Raw genomic sequence first — 9,188 nt, 5'->3', positions numbered from 1 at the left:
ACAGCTCTTGGGTGGACCATTAGTGACTTGAAGGGGATTAGTCCAACCAAGTGTATGCACAAGATCCTCTTTGAAGATGATGCTAAACCAGTTATGCAACCACAAATGAGACTTAATCCAACTATGAAAGATGTGGTCCAAAAAGAGGTAATGAAATTATGGGAAGCAGGTATTATTTACCCTATTTCTGACAGCCCTTGGGTAAGTCCTGTGCAAGTAGTTCCCAAGAAAGGAAGGATGACAGTGATCAAGAATGAAAAGAATGAGTTTCTTCTTACAAGAACAATCACAGGATGGAGAATGTGCATAGATTACAGGAGGCTCAACACTGCTACAAGGAAGGATCATTTTCCCCTGCCTTTCATTGATCAGATGCTTAAGAGGTTAGCTTGTCATGTTTTTTATTATTTTCTAGATGGATATTCTGGATATAATCAAATTGCAGTGGACCCTCAAGATCAAGAGAAGACAGCATTCACATGCCCCTTTGGAGTATTTGCCTACAGGAGAATGCCATTCGGACTTTGCAATGCTCCAGCAACTTTTCAGAGGTGTATGCTTTCAATTTTTTCTGATATGGTTGAAAAGTTTATTGAGATATTTATGGATGACTTTTCTGTTTTTGGTAAATCTTTTAAATCCTGCCTTAAACATTTATCTCTTGTCTTGAAACGGTGTCAAGAATCAAACCTTGTTTTAAATTGGGAAAAATGCCATTTTATGGTTACAGAAGGCATTGTTCTTGGACACCGGATTTCAAGTAAGGGGATTGAGGTTGACAGAGCAAAGGTGGAGGTAATTGAAAAATTACCACAACCAACTAATGTTAAGGCAGTTAGGAGTTTTTTGGGTCATGCAGGATTTTATAGAAGATTTATAAAGGATTTTTCTAAGATTGCTAAACCATTGAGCAACCTATTGGTTGTTGATGTTCCTTTTGTCTTTGATTCTAATTGTCTACATGCTTTTGAAACTCTAAAGGCAAACCTTACCTCTGCTTCCATTATAGCTCCCCCTGACTGAGATTTACCATTTGAATTAATGTGTGATGCTAGTGATTTTACTATAGGAGCTGTTTTAGGACAGAGGCATGGTAAGCTTGTACATGTCATTTATTATGCCAGTCGTGTGTCAAATGATGCTCAAAAGAATTACACAACTACAAAAAAGGAATTATTAGCTGTTGTGTATGCTGTTGATAAGTTTAGGTCCTATTTACTTGGTTCTAAGGTTATTGTTTATACTGACCATGCTGCCTTGAAGTACCTTCTAACCAAACAGGATTTTAAACCAAGATTAATCAGATGGGTATTGCTCCTTCAGGAGTTTGATATTGAGATAAAAGACAGGAAAGGGTCAGAAAATCAAGTAGCCGACCATCTCTCCAGAATTGAACCTGAAGCAGGAGAACAGCCACCGACAGCTGTGACTGAGATGTTTCCGGATGAGCAGTTATTCCTCATTCAGCAGGCTCCATGGTTTGCAGACATTGCAAATTATAAGGCCATGAATTTTATCCCAAGGGAGTACAGTAGGCAACAAGTAAAGAAGCTACTGACTGATGCCAAGTATTATATTTGGGAGGAACCATACCTTTTTAAAAGGTGTTCAGATGGTATAATCAGGAGATGTGTCCCAGATAAAGAAACACAGCAGATTCTTTGGCACTGTCATGGTTCTGAATATGGAGGCCACTTTGGTGGTGAAAGGACAGCTACAAAGGTCCTTCAGAGCAAGTTTTACTGGCCGACTCTCTTCAGAGATTCAAGAGAATTTGTGAAGCACTGTGACAGATGTGCAAAAGCCACAAATCTCCCTGCCAACCATGAAATGCCACAGCAGGGAATTCTTCAGGTTGAGCTGTTTGATGTGTGGGGTATTGATTTCATGGGACCTTTCCCACCCTCACATTCAAACAACTATATTCGAGTGGCAGTTGATTATGTGTCCAAGTGGGTGGAAGCTGTGGCTCTACCCACCAATGATGCCAAGGTGGTAATGAGCTTTCTTCAGAGATATATCTTTAGCCGGTTTGGTGTCCCAAGGACACTCATTAGTGATGGAGAAAGCTACTTCTATAACAGACAGCTGGACTCTCTTCTGCATAGATATGGAGTCCGTCATAAAGTGGCAACCCCCTATCATCCTCAAACAAGTGGACAGGTTGAAGTTTTCAACAGGGAACTTAAGAGGATTCTAGAGAAGACCGTCAGTATTTCAAGAAAGGACTGGTCTAGAAAGCTTGATGATGCTCTCTGGGCATACCGAACAGCTTACAAGACTCCTATTGGCATGTCCCCTTATCAGTTAGTCTATGGCAAAGCCTGTCACTTGCCAGTTGAGCTGGAGCACAAGGCTTACTGGGCAATCAGGTACCTGAATCTTGTTTCAGAAGCTGCAGGAATTAAGTGAATGCTTCAGTTGAATGAGCTTGATGAATTCAGATATTCAGCTTATGAGAATGCCAAGCTCTGTAAGGAGAGAACCAAGCTACTGCATGACAAGAAGATTGCCATCAGAGTTTTTGAGCCAGGACAGAGAGTGCTTCTATATAATTCAAGGCTCAAATTCTTTCCTGGGAAGCTGAAATTCCAGTGGTCAGGACCATTTGTGGTTACCAGAGCTTCACCATATGGTCATGTGGAATTACAGGAAGAGAATTCTGACAGAAAATTTACAGTGAATGGCCAGAGGCTGAAGCACTATCTTGGAGGTGAGATTGATCGCCAGAGGTCCACTCATCTGCTGAACTAGTAGAACTGACCGTCAAGCTAGTGACGTTAAAGAAGCGCTTGTCGGGAGGCAACCCGATAACTTCGTATCCTTAGCTATTATTCGTAGTAGTAGTTTTCCTTTCTTATTTGATTTTTACTAAGTTTTTACTGTTCTTCAAATCATGCATATATTTCAGAACAGGAGCCGGACACATTATAAAAAAAAAAATTTTTGGCACACGACGTGCAAGCGTCGCTGACGCGTACGCGTCAGTCATGTGTGCGTGAAAAATAAAAGTTGAACAGAGAGTTGCATGGGAATGGTGCTGGAACCAAGCCTTTAGCACAAGCAACCCCACGCGAACGCGCACTCCACGCGTGCGCGTCGTTTGTGATTTTCGCCATCCACGCGAGCGCGTCACTGACGCGTATGTGTCACCTGTAAAATTGACGTAAAGGAGTGTTTGGGAAGAGAGTTGTGCTGGCTTGGGGCAGGAAGTGTGCTAGAAGCATAAATTTGGTGACGCGTAGCGTCAATTGCACATATGGCCATCCTCGCGTGCGCGTGCATGACGCGCACACGTCGTATGAATTTTTTATCCCAAGCCACGCAAACAGAGGGTTGTGCGTGTGCGCAGCTGGCTTCGCGCGAATTGCACAAAACCCAGGGCACGCGGACGCGTGCCTGACGCTTCCGCGTCATTAAGAAAATCTTGCGACCCACGTGTACGCGTGTCATACGCGTACGCATCGCCTGCGCTGCACACCTCCACCAGTTCGCCGCCAATTTTTAATTTTTTTTATTCTTTTATTCCCTCTCCCAAATCCTAATTCTCTCTTGTTCTTTTATCCTTTTATTCTTATTTCAGTATAATATTTGTTTCTTTTTTTTTATTTTCAGTTCTTCTTTGCTTGAGGACAAGCAAACATTTAAGTTTGGTGTTGACGCTTCGCTTATAGGTTTTCTGTCTATTCTTATGGCACCAAAGGGAGGCGAATCATCTTCACTGTGGAACACAACCTGAAGAATAAAACGACCGCTAGGATAACTAAGGTGGTTGAGTTCCTTTCATTTTTTATTCCTCCCCTCTTTTTCTATATTTTGTTCTGGTTTCCTGCTACTTTGTTTTGGTTATTGCATGATCCTTTATTAGTAGATTCATAGGTTCTAGTTTAATTTTCTGTTAAGTGCTTTAATTCTGAAAGATGTCTCATGTATTGCCCACTGAGCTTGAAAAAAAAATAGAAAGAAAAACAGATGTAGTGCATGAGAATTTGAGTTTAATTTTTAGAGTAGTCTCATTTACTTAAATGTGGTGGTATTTTCTGTGATTCTGAATGCATGACATGAACAGTGCATAATTTTGATAGTGAAGTTTATGAATGTTAAAATTGTTGGCTCTTGAAAGAATGATGAAAAAAGAGAAATGTTATTGATAATATGAAAAATCATAAAATTGATTCTTGAAGCAAGAAAAAGCAGTGAAAAACACGAAGCTTGCGAATATATATATATATATATATAAAATAAAGAAAAAGAAAGAAAAAAAAAAAGCAAGCAGAAAAAGCCAATAACCCTTTAAACTAAAAGGCAAAGGGTAAAATGGATCCAAGGCTTTGAGCATTAATGGATAGGAGGGCCCAAAGGAATAAAATCCTGGCCTAAGCGGCTAAATCAAGCTGTCCCTAACCATGTGCTTGTGGCGTGAAGGTGTCAAGTGAAAAGCTTGAGACTGAGCGGTTAAAGTCATGATCCAAAGCAAAAAGAGTGTGCTTAAGAACTTTGGGCACCTCTAACTGGGGACTCTAGCAAAGCTGAGTCACAATCTGAAAAGGTTCACCCAGTTATGTGTCTGTGGCAATTATGTATCCGGTGGTAATACTGGAAAATAAAATGCTTAGGGTCACGGCCAAGACTCATAAAGTATCTATGTTCAAGAATCAACATACTGAACTAGGAGAATCAATAACACTATCTGAATTCTGAGTTCCTATGGATGCCAATCATTCTGAACTTCAAAGGATAAAGTGAGATGCCAAAACTATTCAGGATTGCAATTATAAACACCACTATAAGAAGAGACATGAGCTTAATTGAACTCTCATTCTCATGCAAATTAACATCCTAAGCTTATATTAATTTTGGTTGCTTGAGGACAAGCAACAGTTCAAGTTTGGTGTTGTGATGCGTGAGCATCTTTCCTATCTTTTCCTAGTGAATTTGCATTTAATTTATTGAGTTTAATCAATAATTAATTATATTTTAGCCACTATGGATGCTATTTTGAGTTTTGTGCAATACTGTTTATTTTAGGTAGCATTCGGTGGAATTTGATGGAGTTTCTACAGCACAAGAATCAAAGGAGATGACAGCGAGGAGCGACGCGTACGCGTGACTGATGCGTACGCGTGATTTGGAGCTTTACATGGCGACGCGTGCGCGTGACTGACGCGTACGCGTGATTTGAAGATTTACTCATCGACACGTGCGGGTACCTAACGCGTCCGCATGACTCGCGAAGAAGACCAGCAACGCGTACGCGTGACCAACGCGTCCGCATGACATGTGCCATGTGCAGAAAACGCAAAAAAAATACTGGAGATGATTTATGGGCTGTTTTCACCCAGTTTTCAGCCCAGAAAACACATATGAGAAGCTGCAGAATGGACAAAGCAAGTGGTCCCCACCCATCAGCTGAAGACTTGTTAATTAATTCAAATTTAAATTCAAATCTGATTTTAGGAAAAGATATTATTTTAATTTTAAAATATTAGTTTAAATTTATGAGGATTAGTTATAAAAGGGAAATTGAGATCCATCAGAAAAAAACTCAGTACATTTTACTTGAATCCTTATTTTCTCTTTACCATGAGCAACTAATCCTCCATTGTTAAGGTTAGGAGCTTTGTCTATTTCTATGGATGAATTTAATTGTTTTTCTATTTTAATTTATATATGGATTTACAATTTAAGAATTGTTTTCGCTCTTTATCTTATGAATTTGGGTGGAACGGAAGCATGACCCTCTTTCTATTTGAGTTCTTGTATAACTTGGAAAAGCTCTTTACTTTAACAACAGCTTGAAAACATATTCTCCTAAATTTTAATTATCTGGACTTAACGGGATACGTGACATATAATCCTTTTATTTTTGGGTAATTAGAGTTTTTGTGGCATATAAACTGGAATTTGATTATCACCCTCTAATTGGAATTATTGACCAAGGAATTGGCTGTTGATAAATTTTAGAGAAGACTAGGAAGGTCTAAGGAATTAGGGTCTAGTCACATATAGTTTGCCATAAATTAAATCCTACATAATTAAAATAGTTAGTAAGAAAAATTAATCCGGAAAAATAGATAACTCTGAAACCTTAACTGCTTTCTCAATATTTTATTCCCAACTTATTCACCTGCTATCTTCAAACATCTAAATTTATTAATTAATGCTTTTGAACTCTCAAACACTATTTTTTACTTGTCTAACTAATCCTATCAAACACTATTGTTGCTTAATCCATTAATCCTCGTGGGATCGATCCTTACTCACGTAAGGTATTACTTGGTACTACCCGGTGCACTTGCCGATAAGTCTGTGGTTAGAAAATCCGCACCAGATGCCAGGTATTTTAGCCAGTTTCACTAACCTTTTTCTTTACTATTTTAGGATAGTTTCATGCATTTTCTTAGTAAATAAGCAAGTTTTGGATGAATATACACTTACATCTTGATTCAAGCAAACATTGTGAACTTTACATGATTTCATGAGAATTGTGCATGAGTTGAATGTTAATATGGATGATGCATGATCTCATGACTTGAAACAAAGCCTTGATGCACCTTGTTTGTTTGATTTCAAGGCAAAGAAAGCTAAGAAGAACCACGTTAGCAGCCACGTTAGCTTCACTAACGTGACCACTAACGTGGAATGGGAGCGAGCTTGCAACGTTAGTGGTAAAGTTACCACCAATAACGCCTTCGAATGCCATCATAACCCACATTAGTTGCCACGTTAGTTACACTAACATGGGAACTAACGTGGAAGAAAGGAGGAGCTCCAACGTTAGTGGTAAAAGTGAACACCACTAACGTTCCAAAATGCTACACTAAGCCACGTTAAGAGCCACGTTATTCCAATTAACGTGGACTCTAACGTGGAGAAAAGAGGAAGTCACAAGCGTTAGTGACACTCACCTTTGTCACTAACGCTAGACCAAGCCTAAATTGCCTACATTAGTGGTCATGTTAAGACCACTAACGTAAAGGGTAACGTGGAGCAATGAATGATAAGCCAACGTTAGTGACACTCACCTTTGTCACTAACGTTGGAGATGGCAAATACACCCACGTTAGTGGTCACGTTAATGCCATTAACGTGAAGCACTAACGTGGAAGGAAGGGGTGTTCTGAAGCGTTAGTGACAAAGGTAAGTGTCACTAACGCTCTCGAGCCTTGGCATGCCCATGTTAAGGGCCACGTTAGTTACACTAACGTGGACCATTAACGTGGAAGAGAGGGACAAAGAGCAACGTTATTGGTAAAGGTGAATGCCAATAACGTTTGCGAAGGGCTAAGAGGCTACGTTAGTGGTTATGTTAGTACCACTAACGTTGAAGTTAACGTGGATCAACTAGTTTGGAACGTTAGTGACAAAGTTATCGTCACTAACGCTCTCGAACCCAAGTTTACACTTAACGTTAACGCCACTAACATCCTAACTAACTTCCCATCATGCCTAACTCACACTTTCTTTGCAAGCAAAGCTAAGCCCACTAAAGACGGTAAATGCTTTAACTAAAGATCAAGGGCCCATATCCAAGACTTGAAGAGCTAACTAGAAGATCTGAGGAGTAGTATATATAGGGATAGTTTTGAATTGAAATAGAGACCCGGAACTTGAGAATTACACTTTGTATATTTTACTTTCTCTACAACTTCTAGTTTAATTTGGAGAATGCATTCTTCTTTATCATCTTCCATTTCCAGAACTATGAACAACTAAACCCCTTTTTATTGGGTTAGGGAGCTCTGTTGTAATTTGATGGATCAATAATAGTTTTCATTATTCTTCTTCTTTCTTTTCTCTTAATTTTACTAGAAAGATTTCGATCTTAATCCAATTGGTTAGTTGTCTTGGAAAAGAAACTCTCCATAATTGGATCTCCTCTGAGCCTTGGAAAAGGGATGAGGAGATCATGCTAGAATTGCTTTCTCATGTTGGACCAAATTGGGATTTGGATGGATATAGTGATATATAATCCTACCAATACTTTGATTTGGAAATACATGTGGTATAATCAGTGACCAGACTTCATCTCTTCCCATGAGCAATTAAATCAAGAAATTGGGCAATTGTTCAAGCTTAGAGAGATTGGGTTGCTAAGGAATTGGGATCCAATCATTTAAGATTGCCAAGGAGATCAGTGAATGCATTGATTGAGAAAGAGATGAGAATGAATTTGATCCAGAGAATGCAACATCTCCTAAGCCCAATGAATCCCCCATTTCTGATCTTACCCATTCTCTTTATTTTCTGCCATTTACTTTTCTGCTCATCTCCCCAAATCCCCATTTAAGATTCTGCAATTTACTTTATGCCATTTACATTCCGCCATTTATTTAGAGAACTTACATTTTCTGTTATCTACTTTCCCGCCATTTAATTTTCTGCAATTACTCAACTCAATATCTGCTTAGCTCAACTAGAACATTCCTCTAATTAAAGTTGCTTGACCAATCAATCCCTGTGGGGTTCGACCTCACTCTATTGTGAGTTTTTACTTGACGATAATTCGGTATACTTGCCGAGGGAAATTTGTTGAGAGACAAGTTTCCGTGCATCAAGGATGATCTAACCAATTAGCTCTGTTCATCACATTAAGATGAACGTACTTGAAAAATACCCACGTCTACTTGGGTTTGTGTAAATACGTGACTGGAAAGCATGAGCCAACAACTATGTTTATACATCTCTCAGACGGCTAATCCACGACTTCATTGGAGACTTCTCGAGACACCAGTTCAGCTGATTTTTGGGGAGATTAGGATTTCCGTGGTATAGGCTTGAATCCTAAGAAGCAGCATCCTCTGATCTGGAAGATTTGACCTTGTCTGTGGCATTTTGAGTAGGATCGCCAAGAGAATGGACTACTATGCACTTCATCCTTCGTCAGATTGGATGACCACGGCCAATGGCGTTCAATCTATAGTAGAGGAGATCAATGACCACGACCCATGGCGTTGATCACATACAGCCTGCCATAGAAGAAGATCATTCACAAGCAGAAAAGACAGTAGTACCAGAATTAATTCAGAAAGACAACGCAACTCCAATCCTTAACCATATTCCTATCATTTATTCCAATTTGGTATTCCTTTCACAATCAACAACCTTCTGATCTGCCTGACTAAGACCTGCAAGATAACCATAGCTTGCTTCAAACCATAATCCTCTTATTACTAAGACCCTGACTC

The sequence above is a fragment of the Arachis hypogaea genome, chromosome 18 (genome assembly GCF_003086295.3).
Source record: "Arachis hypogaea cultivar Tifrunner chromosome 18, arahy.Tifrunner.gnm2.J5K5, whole genome shotgun sequence".
In the NCBI taxonomy this organism is placed as follows: domain Eukaryota; kingdom Viridiplantae; phylum Streptophyta; class Magnoliopsida; order Fabales; family Fabaceae; genus Arachis; species Arachis hypogaea.
This window is presented reverse-complemented; position numbering follows the sequence as displayed.